The 21250-nt window shown below is 39.9% G+C and overlaps 1 pseudogene; it reads left to right on the forward strand.

Moving 5' to 3' along the window:
- The first annotated feature begins 569 nt into the window (after positions 1–569).
- On the forward strand, positions 570–20700 carry LOC136118018 (charged multivesicular body protein 3 pseudogene; annotated as a pseudogene).
- Positions 20701–21250: the final 550 nt, after the last annotated feature.

Below are 21250 nucleotides of genomic sequence, written 5' to 3' on the forward strand. Positions count from 1 at the left end.
ACTCTTGAGACCTACTGCTCAGAAAAACAGATTCCTTTCAAAATATTACTGCTCATTGACAATGCACCTGGTCATCCAAAAGCTCTGATGGAATGTACAATGAGATTAATGCTGTTTTCATGCCTGGACACAATGTCCATTCTGCTGCCCATGGATCAAAGAGTAATTTTGACTTTCAAGTCTTACTATTTAAGTAATAAATTTCATAAGGCTATAGCTGCCATAGATAGTGATTCTTCAAACTGCTCTGGGTAAAGTCAGTTGAAAACCTTCTGGAAAGGATCCAACATTCTAGATTCTATGAAGAACATTCATAATTCATGGGAAGAGGTCACAATATCAACATTAACAGGAGTTTAGAAGAAGAAGTTGATTCCGACACTCATATATGACTTGGAGGGGTTCAAGACTTCAGTGGAGGAAGTAATGACAAATATAGTCAAATGCCAAGAGAACTAGAATTAGAAGTGGAGCCTGAAGATATGACTGAGTTGCTGCAATCTCATGGTAAAACTTGAATAGATGAGGAGTTGCTTCTTATGGATGAGCAAAGAAAGTGATTTCTTGAGATGCAATCTACTCCTGGTGAAGACGCTGTGAAGATTGTTGAAACGACAACAAAGGATTTAGAATATTACATACACTTGGATGATAAAGCAGCAGCATCAGGGTTTGAGAGGACCAACCCCAATTCTGAAAGCAGTGTTACTGTGGGTAAACGCTATCCAATCCCACTGGACACTACAGAGAGATCGTTCATGAAAAGGAAGAGTCAACTGATGCAGCAAACCTCATTGTCATCTTATCTTAAGAAATTGCCACAATCTTCCCAACTTCAGCAACTACCACCCTGATTAGTCAGCAGCCATCAACGCTGAGGCAAGACCCACCACCAGCAAAAAATTATGACTCACTACAGGCTCAGATGATGGTTAGAAATAAAGTATTCTGAATTAAGATATGTGCACTGTTTTTTTAGACATAATGCTATTGCATAATTAACGGACCACAGTATAGTATGCATGTAACTTTTATACACACTGGGAAATCAAAATATTGGTGTGACTTGCTTTATTGCATTATTCCCTTTACTGTGGTGGTCTGGAACTGAGCCCACAAATTCTCCGAGGTATGCCTGTAAATTATACGCATAGGCTTGGTGGGAAATGGGGGGGGAAGTTCATTGTTGTCTGGTGCTGGGAAGAGTAGAGTAGAGTAGAGTAGAAGGAAGAGTTAGCAGCCCAATCCTTAGTGTCAAAAATCTTCTATAAAGTAAAATATATTCTGAAACATAACTGCAATTTGGAGTCTAGAGCAAGAATTCACCTTTGGATGGGCCAACTCTAGCTTCTGGACATATGTCTTCTAATTCATTAAGTAGTGCCACCCTTAGTATATGAGAACAATATAAAGCTAAACCACTGCCACCAGAATTGGCTGTATTTTTTTTCCGGTAGGGAAGGTGTTTCTGCAATGAACTGTCCATGCTCTCTCTCTCCTTGTTCTCATTATGCAAATCACACCATGTATGAGCTGGTTGGCTCTGCCTAAAGCTGTGGTCCATGGCTACTAAAAAGCCCTGTAACTGGTCTGGGAATTGAGTCATCTTTGGTTTTATCAGCATCATGCCTTGACCGACCTATTCAGTCATTGCATCCCAGGAGCTTATTGAAATAACTTAAGTTTTCAAAAAATGGAATACAACTAATTAGACGTAACTCAACTTATATTCTAAGAAAATTCCTAAACAACTATATACACGCATATACTCATGCACACAGAGACACAAATCGTACAAATTCTCTACCTTTCAGAACAAGGAAGTTGTAATTAGCAGTTTAAGGACCACTTTGAAGAATCTATATAATGCCATAGAGTAATGAGTCATTTCAATTGTAAAACCCACTGTGGAACTAACTCTGCCACAGATCCCTCAGTGGACAGTCAAAAGAAGTAGGCAGAGCTTCCAGTGTCAAGACTAAGAGTGTGGAACAAACAAGGAGCTACCGTATAGCACAGGGAACACTGCTTAATGTTATGTGGCAGCCTAGATGAGAGGGGAGTCTGGGGGAGAATGGATGCATGTATATGTATGGCTGAGTCGCTTTGCTGTGCACCTGAAACTATCACAACATTGTTAATTGGCTATACTCCAATATAAAATAAAAAGTTTAAAAATAAAGACAGTGTGGAAGGGTTTCAAAGAGGGGACTAAGATCGGGGGATTACAACTGCAGAAGATTCAAGTTGGCTCACTCTTGAGAGTCTTTGTAAGAAGGTACACCCAGCATACTCCGTCACATCCATCGTAGGGTGATGCTCCCAAAGCCTTCGTCACCTCCCAGACTGGAAACCACATTGACAGCAATTCTTGTTATACTGAGCCATGCAAGGACGGAAGATGCTTAGAAATTGCTTGTGCATGTTCATACTGTGGTTATTTGACTGGAGAAGCATTCCCTTCTTAAAAACCAGCTGTCGTAGGCTTTTCTTGGCTTCGGGTGAAGAGGTGACTTCCCTCTTTGATTCAGTGTTCGTAATTGGGCTCTCTGTTAGCAGAGGTGGTGAGAAAACAATGCTAATGAGGTCAGGGGTTCAGTGCCCACGTGGGTCTGTTATCTTTCTTTTGTTCTCTGGCCAAAAGTCTATATCCTTTAACTGTGTCCAGCTACTATGATGAGAATAGAGACGACAATTGGGAGAGAGTAAGGGAATGTGGATGAGTCTATAATCCTATTCTTCCTACAGTGGAAAACAAGTTCATGTCCTTTTGTGGCAAAGTCATCTTCAGGGTTGAAGGACTGCCCATTAAGAAGCAGTAAGGAAAATGAAAGGTATAGTTCCACAGTGGTGGTAAGGAGGCTGAAGCTACAGGATCAATGCTCACAGCTAGAGCATCACTTGGTCATTTATGCTAATAAGAAGATAGCAGTTGCACAGATGATTATTATACAGCCAATTTTCAATTTCTTATTAGCCAAAGTTTCAACATTTCTAGACATCTGTGTAAGGAGTAAAGTGAATTGGTTTGAGAATTTTTTTTTTTTCTCAGCCACTATCTATTGAAGATTCTAATGAACAATGAAATGCCCACAGTTACCCAGAAATAGAAGGCCTGAGTATTCACACAAGTAGAGCTCAGCCCTGGAGTGACTTAGACCTGGCTTTTTTTTTTTCTTTTTTGCGGTACACGGGCCTCTCACTGTTGTGGTCTCTCCCATTGTGGAGCACAGGCTCCGGACGCACAGGCTCAGCGGCCATGGCTCACGGGCCCAGCCGCTCCGCGGCACGTGGCATCTTCCCAGACCGGGGCACGAACCCGTGTCCCCTGCATCGGCAGGCAGACTCTCAACCACTGCGCCACCAGGGAAGCCCTAGACCTGGCTTTTTAATCGCAATTCATAATTCCTCATGCTATGCACTGTTTTCTCAGAATTACTATATCTTCTGGAATGTTATGTAGCAATGTAAATCAAAGTAGGCACTGACCAAGCATGATGGAAAAACTGTGGGCTTCTAAGTTGATCTTATCACCCAGTTGTGTGTGTGTGTGTGTGTGTGTGTGTGTGTGTGTGCGCGCGCGCGTGCATACTTGGGGAAGCTACTTAACTGCTTTGAGCCTCAGTTTCCTTGCTTGTAAAGTGGGGGTATTGATGTTTATCTCATAGGGCTGTTGGAAGAATCAGATGATAGAATTAGGAGAAGTCTGGCAAGCCTAACGTGGTACCTGGCATATTGTAAGTATTTTCCCAGATGACTAGAGTTCTTATTATCAACATTGCATATATTTATTTTAATCATCTGACAAATTTCCCCCACTTGATTGCAAAACCAAATGTATAGAGCATCTATTACTAATACCTCATTAGCAGATGCTGTCGATTGCCTTCCCTTACTCCTCAGCCCACCAGAATTCACAGGTAGCTGCAATAGGCAGGTGACATCTTCCCACCTCAGGGACCTAGGTCTTTCCTCTTCTTTGCCTAAGGGCATTCAAAGGCACTTACACAACCTAGAAGCATAAGAGTTTATGTTCCAAGGGCAACTTCAGCCCCAACCAAATGAAAGATGCCTATAGGTGGAGCAATTCTGAGACATACTCCACATGGTTTCTCAGAAGATTCTCAGTGTGATTGAGCTGAAGCCACCCACCATGGAAACCCACTCAATAATGCAACTTTTTTTTTACATTTCTCCCTTCTCTGTCTCACTTTCCCCATTTCTTCACTTACGATTCCTGGACTCACTTTGCAAATAAATTTCTAGTCCCTAATTTCTTATCTCAGGGTTTGTTTTGGGGGAACCCAAACTAAGACATCTACCTCACAGAGTTTTTAAAAAAATTTTATGCAGTAAAATTGACTTTATTTTTGGTGTGTAGTTCTATGAGTCTTGATGCATACATTTATATACCCACAACAACAACCAGGATACAGAACAGTTTCCTCCCCCTAAAAATTCCCTTTGTAGTCAAACTATCCCCCAACTCTTAACCCATGGCAACTGTTCCTATAAGATTTCCTTTTTCAGAATGTCATAGAGTGTGTACCCTTTTAAGACTGTCTCCTTTCTTCAACTTAATGCCTCTGCCATTCATCCATGTTGGTCGTGTATACGAATTCATTCCTTTGCACGGCCAAGCAGCATTCCATTGCATAGAGGTGACACAGTTTGCCAATTCATTTCTTGAAGGACATTTGTATTGTTTCTAGTTTTCAAAGATTATGAATAATCCTGCTCTAAATATTCACAGAGGTTTTCATTTCTCTAAGATAAATACCTAGAAGTGGATTTGCTGGATCATATGGTAAGTGTATGTTTAACTTTATAAGAAACTGTCAAAATTTTCCAGAGTGGGTGTACAATCTTGCACTCCCATCAGCAATGTCTAGGAGTTCCAGTTGCTCCACATCTTTGATAGCACTTGGTATTGTCATGATTTTTTATTATTTTAGCCATTCTACTAGGAATGTAATGGTATTTTTTTGTAGTTTTAATTTGCATTTCCCTAATGGCTAATGATGGTAAGCATTTTTTCATGTGCTTAATTAGCATTATAATTTTTCTTTGTAGAAGTGTCTGTCAAATCTTTTGCTCAGCTACTTAATTGGGTGATTTATTTTCTCACTGTTGAGTTTTGAGTGTTCTTTATATATTCTGGATATAAGTCCTTTATTAGACATGTGATTTGCAAATATTTTCTCCCACTCTGTAGCTTGTCTTTTCCTTTCTCTTAATCATAGGGCTTTAATAAGGACTAATGTGTTTATACACTAAGTTCTTTAAAAACTAAATAGACATGCTGTTTTTCTGTCAGTTGGGGGAAGGCAATATGGAGAAAAGTTTGATTTGGGACTCAGGCAAACCTGGGTTTGAATCCTGGTTCAGTCACCCACAAACTGCTTTGCCATGGACTATTCTGTTAGTTTTCTCATCTGTAAAGTATAGATCACAGTACTTAGCACACAGTGCTTCTGTGAGGATTAAATGAGATAATATGTGTGAAGGACTTAGCCTAGTGCCAGGATGTTGTAAGTGTTCGATAAATGTAAAGATTATATTCTTATTATACAATATTCTCATTTCCAAGCCTTTGCGTAATCTGCTCCCTCTGCTTAGATTGTCCTGCTGTACGTCTTATCCCTCTCTCATTTTCTACTTACCTAAGATGATTCCAATTTAGGGGGCTTTGCTGGACATCACCAGTTTGGGCCAGATGCCCCTTCCTGGGGCTCCGTAGTACCCTTTAATCACCTTGCATCACTCTGTATTTTAAGTATCATAAGCTGTGGGCAACTCGGGGCAGGGCTAGTGTCTTTATCATCTAAAATTATTCCAGGTCGCGTTTGATGACTGAATGAATGAATAAATAAATGAACGAATTCATCTCATGAATTGTCGGGGATTCCAATTAGACATCCCTCTGAATATTGCCGAATTCAGTCCCTTTAAGGCAGCCTTAAACATCCCAAATGGATGTCTGTGACTTACACCAGGACCTGGCTTGCAATCAGCCAAACAGTCACTGCATCTCTGACAAGCTGGATGCCGAATGGAGAAACTTGAATGCTTTGCATTTATTTACTTTTACCACGTGCCATAAAAATTAAAAATACATTGTACCACAAGTGCAGTATTTAGTGTCTCACTTTAATTACATTCAAGTGTGTTGCTAAATAGTCTTGAGAAAACCTTAATGACCAGCTGTTCTACCCTTTTCCCATATGTCAGAAATGGTTTCTGAAATCACATTCCGGTACAGTAGGGTTGTATAATTAGACAGTGTATAGTTAACACTTCTAGATTTTCCGCTTAAACTGTGGACCCTTTACACTAACATATTGTGTGATTCTGCTGGTTTGGTGCAATGCAATTAAATGACATGCCAAATAGCAACGGAGATATGCAAACTCCATCAGACTTGTTCTCACTGCATCATTATTTGCTCATATCTTTTTCATCATCAGGATGGCATGCTTTTGTGTGTGTGCTATGCAATATTCAGCATGTTTGGCTGACAAATAAACTTAGTAAAAAGGGCTGTAAATTTTTAATATTCCCTTCATAATGCCATTTATCTCACTAGAATTAGATGTGAGAGTGACTTTTGCATCCTTTTGAACAAAGAGCTATCACTCGAATACACAGCAACCATTTAAGGAAACAAAACTAAACTAAACTAAAATTCCCCAAGGTTGTAATAGAAGTCAATATTTTACACTGCTTCTGGTGGGGAAATGGGGATTTTAGCTATCCCCAAACTGGATTAGGGAGATAAAAGAAGTTGAAATTGACAATTGATTATTGTGAAAATAAATCATTAGTTACTTGCCATTGCTTGACTCTGAGCTTAATGAGTTGTCTTGAAACCATAGTAATATCTTATTGGCTTAAATTTGGTTAGTTCTTTGATTTTTGAGTATAGACAAGAGACTGAAACAGAAATATAAAATAAGGAAATGGGAAAATTCTATGAACTAATAATATTCTTTGGCTCTTCCTTTCCTTCTCCCCCAAAGAAAATGTCCTTGACATTGTCCCAAATTTCAAGTCAAAACATAACTTTGATTTCTGATTGAGAATTGCCCAGATAAATATATTAAGACCAAGTCACAGGTGAAGCTTTCTCGAGTCCTAAACAGCAAATTCATTTTTGAAAAAGCTAAGAGAGAGCTTCACCGTTCTAAGACCGATTTACACCATTTTTTCCTTCTAAGCTTGAATTTCCAATGACATATTTAGATGTAAGCACTGACAGCTGTAATCATGTTTTAAATCTTGCTTTGTATCCTTAGTTATAATGTTGTTCAATTAATATTCAGAATAATGGAAGTGATGCGCCGTTTTGAAAAAGACTTGAATACAGTCCAGTGCTTTGGGAAACTGACTCTCGAGAGGATTAATCAGCATTTTAAACTTGCATTAACAAAAATCTGATCTTCCGCCATGCGGCATGCATAATACTTTTCGTTTTTAGACATTTTAGCTTAATACTACGGCATCCTTTGTCCTGATTTTTTTTTTAATGATTTTAAAATTGAGCTCCTTCAGATCAATTTTGCCTTGACCCTTGTGCATAATTGGACACTTGCAATTGAAAAATATAAGGATGCTCTTTTGCATGGTGCACTAAACTGTATTTCCATTATTAAAGATAAGAGCAATAGTGGACGACAACTTAGTACTTAACATTTCAGGGCTTTCCCCTCAATTTATATCCAAAAAGTTTTCAATCTTTCTTCAAAGCTCAATGATCCAAACCCAGTCCTTGAGAGAAAAAGAGCTAAAAATGATGTTTTAATAACGAAAAATGATCAAGGGTAAAACAATTGATGATTAGTGGTCTCTTCTTATTTGTTTTTAAATAAGTGTAAATCACACTGAGTTATTTACATGTAAACAAGGATTTGGGTTCTAAAGCTGAAATAAAATGACATGATGGAAAATGAACTGGGAGACAGTGGACTGAGGGCTCTGTTTGGCTCATAGCTAAATGGGAATGAAATCAATTTTAGAAACAGGGAAGAAAGATGATTGTGAAAGCAGAAAAGAAAAACCTTGCTGTTTTATCCTAGTAAAGTGATTGGCTGTTTTATGACCAGAAATAAAGTCAAGTGAGCACATACTTCTGTGGGTTTTGTCTCTCCTTAGCCCAGCGGCTTGCTCTCTGGCCCAGGACCCGTTGTTTTTCCTCTGCTGAGACCACACTGCTGACCCTGGTGCTAAATGTGGCCTGGAAGGATTTTATTCTTCCCTTTGCATGTTTTTAGAAAAACCTCTTGGCTTCAGTGATAAAGCAGTAGACACTGCAGAGCAGATTCTTATTGCTGCTGGCCTTACTAGGATTTTGTAACAGGCACAGCAAATGGTCGATAAATGCTCATTGGAAGAATCTCTTTAAAAGCCCTAATTAAGTGCCTGCCTGCCAGGGTTGTGCAGGTTTCCACTCAGAACTTTGCTCACCTGGCCCTCCTTCTCAGCAGAGGGGTCCCTGCTTTGGCAGCCTCTTTGAGTCCCACGACTCCTCTGAGATGGAGAGTGAGGGACATACAGAGAGTGATGGAGGCCCTCGGAAAGGTCGGGGGCAGCTGCCCGCTGAAGGAGCTAAAGGTGCTGCATGCAGAAGGGAAATGGGCAGCCATTGGCTTCTGACTCCGGGGCTAAACACGGGCAGGATAGATAGTCAAGAGAACAAAAGTATTTATTTAAGTGGCGTTTAAACACTGTTTATTTAAACAACACCGCTGGACAGTGGAGTGTTTGCATCATACCTACAGCTAAGGGCATGTTACGTTAATGAGGGTGTTAAAAACATAAAGGTTGAAAAACAGGGAAGCCTGTGCCTGACAGAAGCATTGGTGGCGAATGCATTTTTATCCAAAAACTGCCTACATTTGTGGAGGTGAGTGGGCTCGAATGTAGAGAGAACAAGGACCACAGCTCCTGTCTTTCTTTTTTTTTTTTTTTTTTTTTTTTTTTGCGGTACGTGGGCCTCTTACTGTTGTGGCCTCTCCCGTTGCGGAGCACAGGCTCCGGACGCGCAGGCTCAGCGGCCGTGGCTCACGGGCCCAGCCGCTCCGCGGCATGTGTGATCCTCCCGGACCGGGTCACGAACCCGTGTCCCCTGCATCGGCAGGCGGACTCTCAACCACTGCACCACCAGGGAAGCCCAGCTCCTGTCTTTCTAACAGGAAAGAGTCTTGTGTTTAAAAAGTCTCTTTCTCAGAGTACTGAAGAGGTGTTTTATTTCTGGTTGGTTTACTTGTTTTCCTTGCTTTGTAACATTTTTCTCCATGGGTGGCTATCAGTGAGGTAGGCAACAGAGCTGAGCCCTGGGCCCAAGTGGGTACCCTGCCCTCTCCTAGAGCGAGTGGGGGGATAAGGGCCTGCTCCCTGGATACATTTCCCTAGGATCCTGGCATTTGGGGAATTTGTTTAACTTCCTGGGGAAAGTTTCCACCACCCCTGTTTTGGGGGCAAATGATGAACATTTTGACAGGCTCAAGGCCCACCCTGCTCTTAGCCCAGTATAACCTTTCTAAAACTCAACTAAGATTAGGACAGTTCCTTGCTTCAAAATGTAACAAATGGTTTCCCCTGGCCTATTAAAAGAAATCCCAAAACTTTAGCATTATCAACCGTGCCTTCACTCTCTGACCCCAGACCACCCCCCAGGCCGTGCTTTTTCCTTTTCATCCATCATCTCCAGACACCTTGGACTCAAGTCAGAGCAGCCTAGACCTCACTCCTTAAACAGAAGTGCTTTTCCTTTCACTGTGTCCTTGCTCGAAGAACACTCCCTCCTTTGCCCTTTGCCTGCATGGAGAGCTCCTACTTATCCTTCAGTGCCCAACTCAAATGCCTCTTCATCTCTATGGCTTTTCCTGAACCCCCCGGTGCTCTCTCCTCCTTCCACATCCTCCACCCTATTCCCACTCAAGAAGAACTATTCACCCCTATAGCTGTGATCCCCCTACTATAGCAACTATCATTCACACTGTAGGTATTTTTGTTGTTGTTTCTCCCACAAAATTGTGTATTATGCAAAAGTTGGAATACTAACTCCAAAGCTGTAATTTCATAAATATTTGTTGAAGTGAATTTGCCCTTTAATAAACACTAAGAGTATTTCAAGATCTTAGAACTGAAAGAACATCAAAGAGTTTATATTTAAAAGTTTGTTTGTTTTCCTTGTCTATCAAATATAAAAATGCATAAATTAAGAGCTTAGACCTATTCTTTAAATTTAAGAACTTTCTTCCAGGGGATATATATTTTTTCCTATTCCAGACCATAAGATGCAGTGATACATCTAATAATTACAAAAATATCTAATTTTTTTCTGATCTTAGAAAAACTTAGAATGTAAGTAGATTGATTTCTTGGTTTAAACTGTGTATCTAGTAAAACTCCCTACCTCCAGCGAGAATGGCACTTAAGTATAGATCTCTGAAAAGTGTCTGATCAGATTCAATGTAAGCCTACAAAGACTGCATCGAAGGAATGCTAAAAATATAGTTTTCTGTACTGTGATGTAGATGGGAAAAGCAGCATTACTCCATTTCATATCTATGGCAGTGCCTGTTATACACCTTCCAAAGTCACAATATTTTCTAGACAAGCAGATCTTAAGGCTATTGCCCATAAGAATCATCTAGAACGGGAGGTGGAAAACTATAGCCCACAGGCTAAATCCAGCATGCTGCCTGTGTTTGTAATAATAAAGTTCTACTGGAACACAGCCACGCCCTTGTATTCTCAAATTGTCTATAGCTGCTTCCAGGCTGCAATGGCAGGGGTGAAGAGTTGCAACTATATGACCCACAAGACTGAAAATTTTACTATTTGGTTCTTTGCAGAAAATGTTTGCTGACATTTGACCTAAAAGTTTCGTTTTTGTTTCATTTTTTTAAATAAAACAGATGCCCAAGTCCTACCTTAGATAGATTAGTAATTGGAAGGGTAAAACCTGGTCATTTGTGTATACAAGAAGCTCCACATGTGATTCTGAGTACAGGCTCTTAATTTTTATTTTTCAAGAAGTTATCCATAAATCGTGCCAAGCAAATTCTCATAGCACAAGGAATGTCCCTCTAAGGCAAGCACCATATTTTACTTACCTTTGTAACCATAATGCCTAACACTGCTCTAAACATAATTAGATGCAAATAATGCTTTTGTCAAGTGAATGAGTGAGTGGGCAAGGTGAGGAACCTTAGATTGCAGATGTAACTAGACCCTCTAAAAATCACAGTACATGGCAAGTACCTTCTCAGGCCCTGGACATTTGCCCTTTTACTTTCCAGTGAGATTTCTTTCTTCCAACTTCAACCTTACCTAGAAAAACACAAATGCTACTGATTCTCTGTGGATCTGAAATTTTAAAAAAATTTCCAAGAGTGTCAAACGAGGCATGCCTTGGTCTGAATTAGGATGGTCATCTTCTCACTGCTTGGGACATGCAGGGAAAAAAAATTAATCTCATCATGAGAAATGGTGCAGATGGTATATTTGGCATCACCAGCCTGCGTCGATCAGAGATGCATTTATTTACACGACTTTGTTTGCATTGTGACTATTTACCTGGGCCCTTGCTCACATTTAACCTTTCGAAGGGCCAGCAGAGAGTGAGCCATTTTGCCCTTGGGATTGGATGGAGCAAGCTCTCATAGGGATGATGTTTGTATTTCTTCCTACCTGCAAAACCCTCATTTCTTACAACCCCAGAAAACATTTGGTTATGTTATCTCTTGGGTCCAGGAGGAGTGTGGACTGTGCCAAGTTTAAGAGCCATTGCCAAATACCATGGTTTGCATTATGTAGACAGCACGCCAGTGTAACTGGCACTACTAGTTGTAGATTTGAGCTCTCGCCTCAGAGGCAAAAGATCCCTTAGTCATTTCCAACTGGGATCATGCCCTTTGCTTTGGTTATGAGATATCTTTGTGTGTGTGCACAAACCATGGCCTGCAGGCACAACTGATGGACCACTGTGACTGACTTCTTCTAGGCTGGGCCAGTGAGCTCCCAAAGTGGCACCAAAGTGGTCTCAGACCCCATGGGTGACTTGGAGACGCTGAGAAGCAGCATGGTGCCTTAGAAAGGGCCTTGGGGAGCCTGGTTCTGGGTCTGTAAAATGGACAAGTCACTTACTTTCTCTGAGCTTTGGTTTCCTCATCTTTTGACAGGCATAATCAGAGCTGTTGTTATGACAACTGAGCTAATCCATATAAAGCATTTGGTGCAGTAACTGGCACCGAGGAAGCTCTTAATAAAAGTTTTTATTATTAATATTATTATTATCATTATTATTCATATATATATCTTACTTAAGACACATGGTGGTGGTGAAGATGAAATAACTGATATTGAAGTGCTCTGTGAATCTTCAGAACTCAGCATATGTGAGGAATGCTTGTTTCAGTGGGAAGGAAGGGTAATTGCATACAGAGGCTCTGTCAAAACATGTTTCAACATGATTCTCTGACCAAGAGTCCCCAATATTTTTGAAACAAGAAGCTACCGAGTCATACAGAGAAAGACAAATACTGTATGACATCACTTATACGTGGAATCTAAAAAACACAACAAACTAGTGAATAAAACAAAAAAAGAAGCTACCTCACAAATAGAGAGAACAAACTAGTGATTACCAGAGGCGAGGGAAGCGGGGAGGGACTATAGGGGTAGGGGCAAAAAAGGGTTGTTATGGGATTATATGAAATCGATGGGAAACTTTTGAAAATTGTGAAGAATTATAGAATTTAAAGAATCTTTCATTCAAAAAAATTATAAAAACACAAGGTAATAATAAATAAAGTAACTGGTTTGTAATCATAAAAATAATTAAAAAGTGGAGAATTTAATTTTAAATCAAAAAGAAGAAGAAGAAGCATTTTTCCAAACCCTTGAGAGACCAATGGCCTATTGGTAAGCAGTCGTTCTGATGAGCTGATTCCAGTGAGGAGGTAGCAGGTGTGCTGGTGGGACTGTTTCTGAGCAGAATCAAGGTTGGGCCTGGATGCTGCCTGGACTGCACTTCTTGCTGTGTATTGAGGCAGTCAGTGAGGGAATGCAAGAGGATTTCTACCAGAGAAGGCAGCAAGCATGTGAGCCATCTACCTGGGGGAGTGATGGGACAGAGAAGCAATTTCCTGGTGTGTTTGAAAATGTGTTACCTCAGTTGGCCTGCGAGCCTAATGGTTTCATTCAACAGGCATTTATTGCTTTCCCACTTCCCTAGACCAGTGCACAAGGGGTACACTTTGAGCAGGCTGGGTGAAGTGATCTTCCCCCTGGCCATAAGTTGAAAAGATGGAAGGAATCAAGGCTGTCCTTGAAAATGATGGGAAGGTGTGGATATATTCAAGTCCAGTATTCTTTATAAGTACATCTCAGTGTTGCTTCATGAGGAAGATTATTGCACAGTGGTCTCTAAGGTTTTCATAAGGAATCAAATGTAATCGGAAGGAATCACAGATGCTCAAGATGACAGCTACTAGTCATGACAATGGCATCTCAAACTCTGGTGTCACATGCCTCACAGTTGGGATGCACAATGGGTGCCCTGCAAGGCCTTGTTCATAGGGCTCTGAAACATCTACCTGGTCAATCAATTCAGTAAGAAAGGTCATTCAACAATAATTAGATTTTTCCCACACCTCACCTGCCTAGCAAAGTTCTAGGCACATAATAGGTATTCAATAAAACCTTAAGACTAATTTAATGATAATATATAATATTTGTTAAACACTTGAGAGATGTCAGGTCCTTTTATAACTGCTTTATATGTGTTGATTAATATTATCCTCACAATAGTTTAATGAGATAGCAGTATTATCACCATTTTCAGAGGTGAAGAACTAATAGCCTTTTGTTCAGGATCATAGAGTTAGAAGTGGTGGAGCTGAATTCCACCCAGGCTGAAAGATTCAGAGCCCATTAAACCACATGCAGGCACTAGACTCAGTTTAAAAGTAATGTGTGGCTTCCTTTGCTGTGCAAAAGCTTTTAAGTTTCATTAGGTCCCATTTGTTTATTTTTGTTTTTATTTCCATTTCTCTAGGAGGTGGGTCAAAAAGGATCTTGCTGTGATTTATGTCATAGAGTGTTCTGCCTCTGTTTTCCTCTGAGAGTTTGATAGTGTCTGGCCTTACATTTAGGTCTTTGATCCATTTTGAGTTTATTTTTGTGTATGATGTTAGGGAGTGTTCTAATTTCATTCTTTTACATGTTGCTGTCCATTTTTACCAGCACCACTTATTGAAGAGGCTATCTTTTCTCCATTGTATATTCTTGCCTCTGTTGTCAAAGATAAGGTGATCATATGTGCATGGGTTTATCTCTGGGCTTTCTATCCTGTTCCATTGATCTATATTTCTGTTTTTGTGCCAGTACCATACTGTCTTGATTACTGTAGCTTTGTAGTATAGTCTGAAGTCCGGGAGCCTGATTCCTACAGCTCTGTTTTTCTTTCTCAAGATTGCTTTGGCTATTCAGGGTCTTTTGTGTTTCCATACAAATTATAAAATTTTTTGCTCTAGTTTTGTGAAAAATGCAATTAGTAATTTGATAGGGATTGCATTGAATCTGTAGATTGCTTTGGGTACTATAGTCATTTTCACAATGTTGATTCTTCCAATCCAAACAAGATGAAAAGACAACCCTCAGAATGAGAGAAAATAATCCTGAAAAGGATTAGTTTCCAAAATTTACAAGCAGCTCATGCAGCTCAATATCACAAAAACAAACAACCCAATCCAAAAATGGGCAGAAGACCTAAATAGACACTTCTCCAAAGTAGACATACAGATGGCCAACGAACACATGAAAAGATGCTCAACATCACTAATCATTAGAGAAATGCAAATCAAAACCACAGTGAGGTATCACCTCACACCAGTCAGAATGGCCATCATGAAAAACTCTACAAACAATAAATGCTGGAGATGGTGTGGAAAAAAGGGAACCCTCCTGCACTGTTGAAGGGAATGTAAATTGATACAGCCACTATGGAGAACAGTATGGAGGTTCCTTTAAAAACTAAAAATAGAATTACCATATGACCCAGAAATCCCACTACTAGACATATACCCTGAGAAAACCATAACTCAAAAATATACATGTACCACAATGTTCATTGTAGCGCTATTTAAAATAGCCAGGACATGGACGCAACCTAAATGTCCATCAACAGACAAATGGATAAAGAAGATGTGGCATATATATACAATGGAATATTACTCAGCCATAAAAGGCAATGAAATTGTTATTTGTAATGAGGTGGATGGACCTAGAGTCTGTCCTACAGGGTGAAGTAAGTCAGAAAGAGAAAAACAAATACCGGATGCCAATTCACATATATGGAATCTAAAAAAACGGTACTGATGGACCTAGTGACAGGGCAGGAATAAAGACGCAGATGTAGAAAACGGACTTGAGGTCATGGGGGGGAAGGGGAAGCTGGGACGAAGTGAGAGAATAGCACTGACATATATACACTACTAAATGTAAAATGGATGGCTAGTGGGAAGCTGCTGCATAGCACAGGGAGATCAGCTTGATGGTTTGTGACGACCTAGAAGGGGTGGGATAGGGAGGGTAGGAGGGAGGCTCCAGAGGGAGGGGATATGGGGATATATGTATATATATAGCTGGTTCATTTTGTTGTACAGCAGAAACTAACACATCATTGTAAAGCAATTATACTCCAATAAAGATATAAAAAAATAAAAGTAATGAGTGGTTTTGAAAAGAAAGAAAACATTGAATTCGGGGAATGTCCACTTAAGGTGCTTCTTTAACTGACTGCCTCTTAATTCTTGGCTCAACAACACTTGGCATCAACTATTTTTGTATATGTGTAATTTTAGTAAAAATTATGCAAAGCAAGTAGATTATATCATGTAGAGCAAGAACTTGGTGATTGGTCTGAGGCCGTGGAAGGAAGGAAAGGAGGAAAGGAGGAAGGAAAGGAGGGAGGAAAGAAGGAAATAAGAAAGGAAGGAAAGAGAGAGAGGGAAGGAGGGCAAAAAGAGGGAGAGAAGAGAAGGGGGAGGAAAGGAAGAAAGAAGGAAAGATATGAGACTAATTTGATGGTGGAGATAGAAACTGTTGAGTGTGTATGTGTGTGTTTGTGTAGAAGCAGTAAGAAGAAGAATGAAAGCATCTTTTCATTATAAGTTCTCATATTTCTTCATGCTTTCTGCTCCTTCATAGTGTGCACTTTTCAGAGAAAGGTCTAGTAGTAACCCAACACATTCTAACTACCATATCCTGATCATATGTTTATATCCCCCAATGCGGGGGAGAAGGTCCACAGAATTACAGTGAAAGGGGACTGATGACAGTGTTGGTTCTGTGAGCAGCCCCATTCAAGACACCAAAGGAAAAGCCCCAGCAGGCAGTGCCCTTTAGCCTGGAAGAAGGAGTGAAAGACAGCCAGACTCTCTCATCATCCAATCACATCTCAGGGGTTCAGATTTTCTCAGCTCCCTGGAGGCTTCTGCCCTTGCAGACAGGAGGATTATAGAAGATGGGGAGTTTGCAGGCATTCAGTGGCACTGCCTGTAACCACAGCAGGCACCGCCACTCTGCAGTGTCAGGTGCCAAGGTTGTAGAGTTAGACTCGACATAGCAAAAGAATTCTCCTAAAGTGCTTTGAAACACAAGAGAAATTGTTTTCAACCTACTGAGTGGCAGAAGGAGTAGTGGTGGATGATATAACTTGCTAATTCTTTTCCATAGTGAATTTATGCCACTGGGTAATTGACTTAAAGAAATGGACATCTGTTGTGGGGTTTTGTCCATTTTAACTTTATAATGTTTTGGGGGGATGCTACAGACAGAATCGTGTCCCCCCAAAGTCATATGTTGAAGGCGTAATCCCCAGTGTGCCTATAATTAGAATAAGGAAGTAATTAAGGTTAAGTCAGGTCATAAAGGTGGATGGAGCCCTGATCCATCCAAGAGGATTAGTGTCCTAATAAGAAGCTATACCAGAGAGCTCATTCTCTTTCTCTCTTCTCCATGTGAGAACACAGCACGAAGGCAGCCATCTACAAGCCAGGAGAGAGCTCTCAGCAGGAACCGGAACCTTGATTTTCGACTACCCTGTCTCCAAAACTCTGAGAAAATAAACTCCTGTTGTTTAAGTCACACAGTCTGTGGTATTTTGTTACAGCAGCCCCAGTAGACAAAGACAGGGATGGGGGTGTGGGGGCATGAGATGCTTTAAGTATCTGCAAGCTCGATTTCCTGTAATGTGCTCAGATAAGACTGTAAAGCCAGAGGCTGTTTGTAAAATTTTGGCTTTCCGTATGGTGCTGATGAGTTAACCCCAAATGATCCATCTGAGTCCCAGGGTTTGTATTTGTGGGGAGGGGGGCACAGCATTTATCTTGAAAAGTCTGTAAACTTTTTTAAAGATGAAAAATGTTATATGGAAAGTAGCACTATAAAAGCAGAGCGTGAAAAAACTACAAGAGGGAGAACTCAAGAACAAAAAAATAATGCTTATATTGGCCTACAGGGAGTAGAACACTTAGACCAACTTTAGTACTGAATATTTCCTTTTTAAAAAAAATCATGTCTCCTAAAACCAACTCCAGATGGAGTCATATAAACCCAAACACTAGAATCAGGGGAATTTTCCAGTGAGGAAGAACATTTTGGTAATATTAGTAATTTAGTTTTCTTGTAAGGAAATTAATTCAGTGATTTGTTCAGAATTGTTACAAAAATGTACAGTCTCAGAGATTAGTGAGGAATCCAGTTCCTGCTGGAGACAGCAATTCTCTGGTCTCCTAGAGGAGATAAATTATAATATTTTATTTGTGTCACAGCGGGGGAAAGGAAGGGGAAGTTCTCTGGCTTCTGTCCCTTTGTCCTGGAAGACTTACAGACTTACATGGAACATATCTCCAGCTTTCTTGCCTTATTGTTTTCTTTTTTCCTTGTTCATATTTGCTTGAATTTTTTTACCATTTTTATTGTGATATAACTGACATATAATGTGTAAGTTTAAGGTGTACATTTGTGATGATTTGATTTGATATATGTGTATATTTCAAAATGATTATACCAATCAGGTTGGTTAACACATCCATCACCTCACACAGTTACCTTGTGTGTGTGTGTGTGTGTGTATGTGTGTGTGTGTGTGTGTGTGTGTGAGACACTTTAAAGATTGACTCTTAGAAACTTTCAGGTATACAATACAGTACTGTTTTGTCATCCTGCTGTACATTAGATCCTCAGAAATCATTCATTTCAAAACTGGAAATTTGTATCCTTTGACCACCTTCATCCATCCCATCCCACCTCCCTCAATCCCTGCCAACCACCAATCTCTGTTTTTATGAGTTTGGTTTTTTTTAAGACTCTACGTATAAGTGAGCTCATATAGTATTTATCTTTTTCTGACTTATTTCACTGAGCATAATACCATCAATTTTCATCCATGTTGTTGCAAATGGCATGATTTCCTTCTTTTTTATGGCTGAATAATATTCCATTATATATATCTGTATCTATCTATCTGTCTATCTATATTACATTTTTTCCCCCATTCATCCATTGACAGACACTTATGTTGCTTCCATGCCTTGGCTATTGTGAATAACACTGCTTTGAACATGGAGTATAGATATCTCTTTGAGATAGTGATTTCATTTCCTTTGGACATGTACCCGAAAGTGGAATTTCTGGATCATATGATAGTTCTATTTTTAATTTTTTGAGGAAACTTTGTACTCTCCCATACTGCACCAGTTTACACTCCCACCAATAGTGCACAGGGGATCCCTTTCATCCACATCCTCGCCAATACTTGTTATCTCTTGTCTTTTTGATGATAGCCATTCTAACAGGTGTGAGGTGATATCTCACTGTGGATTTGATTTGCATTTCCCTGATGATTAATGATGTTGAGCATCTTTCCATGTACCTGTTGGCCATTTGTATATCTTCTTTGGGAAAATGCCTATTCAGGTCCTTTGACTATATTTAATTGGGTTATTTGGGGTTTTAGTTTTGGTTTGGGGTTTATTTTGCTAACCAGTTGCATGAACTTCTACTATATTTTGCATATTAACCCCTTATCAGATATATGGTTTGCAAATATTTCTCCCATTCTGTAGGTTGCCTTTTCATATTAGTAATTATTTCTTTTGCTGTGCAGAGGCTTTTTAGTTTGATATAGTCCCACTTGTTTATTTTTGCTTTTGTTGCTTGTGCTTTAGGTGTCAAACCCAAGAAAATTATCATCAAGACCAATGTCAAAGTGCTTAGCTCCATGTTTTCTTCTAGGACTTCTGTAGTTTCAGATATTACATTTAAGTCTTAATCCATTTCAAGTTAATTTGTGTGAGTAGTGTAAGGTAGGGGTGTAGTTTCATTATTGAAGAGACTATCTTACCCCCTGAGTATTCTTAGCTCCCTTGACAAATACTGGTTGACATAAATGCATGAGCTTATTTTTGGGTTCTCAATTCTGTCCCACTGGTCTGTGTGTCTGCTTTTAATGCCAGTACCATACTGTTTTATTTACTATAGGCTTGTAATATAGTTTGAAACCTGTAAGTGTGCATCCTGCTTTTGTTCTTCTTTCTCAAGATTGCTTTGGTTATTCAGGGCCTCTAATGTGGTTCCACACAGATTTCAGGATTTCTTTTTCTATCTCTGTTTTTAAAATGTCATTAAAATCTTGGTAGGGATCGCATTAAATCTGTAGATTGCTTTCAGTAGTATGGACGTTTTAACAATATTAATTCTTCCATTCCATGAACATAGAATATCTTTTTATTTGTTTGTGTCTTCAATATCTTACATCAATGTTTTATACTTTTCAGTATACAGATCTTTCACCTCTTTGGTTAAGTTTATTCCTAAGTATTTTTATTCTTTTTGATGCTATTAAATGGGATTGTTTTCTTTATTTCTTTTTCAGATAGTTTGTTGTTAGTATATAGAAATGCAACCAATTTTTGCATATTGATTAAGAAAAGAAATGAGAGTCGCTGACAGGCAAATATGGACATTCAAAGAGAAGCAGAAAAACTAAAACTATCTCTGAAAGATGCTGCTAAGAAGGGCCAGAAGGATATCTGTGTAGTTCTGGCCAAAGAGGAGATCAGGTCAAGGAAGGTTGTGGGCAAGCTTTATGCATCCAAAGCTCACATGAATTCTGTGCTCACAGGGATGAAGAACCAGCTTGTGGTCTTGTGAGAGGCTGGTTCCCGTAGAAGAGCACAGAAGTGATGAAGGCTATTCAGAGTCTTGTGAAGATTATATAAATCCAGTTGAAATAAATAGATTATAGAATGCAGATAAAATAAATAGATTAATAAATGCAGGCATTGTCCAAAGAGATGAAGAAGGATGGGAACATGGAGAGATGTTAGAGAACACTTTAAAAGCATAGATGATCAAGAAGAAATGGAAAAAGCAGCAGAAATGGAAATTGACAAAATTCTGTTTGAAATTACAGCAGGGGCCTTGGACAAAGCACCTAGTAAAGTGACCAATGCTGTTATGGAACCTGAATCTCCAGGAGTGACGGCCACCTCAGAAGATGAAAGGGAGGGAGAGGCCCTAGAGGCCATGCATCCCAGCTGGCCATGCTTTGTGGCTAGGGGCCACCCTGCTGGGCCTCAGGCTTTTCTCATGGCCCACATGCTGCGTGTACATACACTCCTCTGATGCAGCTACTATTTTATTATCTCTTGCGCTACACCTCTGTGATGAGGCATTGCATTCTGGAGAATATTCTCTCCGAATATCTCTTCACTCTCTGCAGAAGTTTTGTGATCTCAGCCAGACTGTTCTTATGAGAAGTGGTGTAATAAATGCATCATTTTTAGGAGTATAAACAGAAGTATCTTTTTAGGGGGGAAGCAAAGAAATCTGTCTTCTCACAAAACACTTTTTTTTTTTTTTTTTTTTTTTTTTTTTGCGGTACACAGGCCTCTCACCGCTGTGGCTTCGCCCATTGCGGAGCACAGGCTCCGGACGCACAGGCTCAGCGGCCATGGCTCACGGGCCCAGCCACTCCGCGGCACGTGGGATCTTCCCGTACCGGGGCACGAACCCGTGTCCCCTGCATCAGCAGGCGGACTCTCAACCACTGCGCCACCAGGGAAGCCCTCACAAAACACTTTTGAGAATAGAGTTGATTGCCTGAATGTTGAGGACTCTATATTTTTTTTGTATGTAAAACACTATATAAATAGATTTTAATAAATTTCTGTTT

Source organism: Phocoena phocoena, chromosome 1 (assembly GCF_963924675.1).
Source record: "Phocoena phocoena chromosome 1, mPhoPho1.1, whole genome shotgun sequence".
Classification (NCBI taxonomy): Eukaryota; Metazoa; Chordata; class Mammalia; order Artiodactyla; family Phocoenidae; genus Phocoena; species Phocoena phocoena.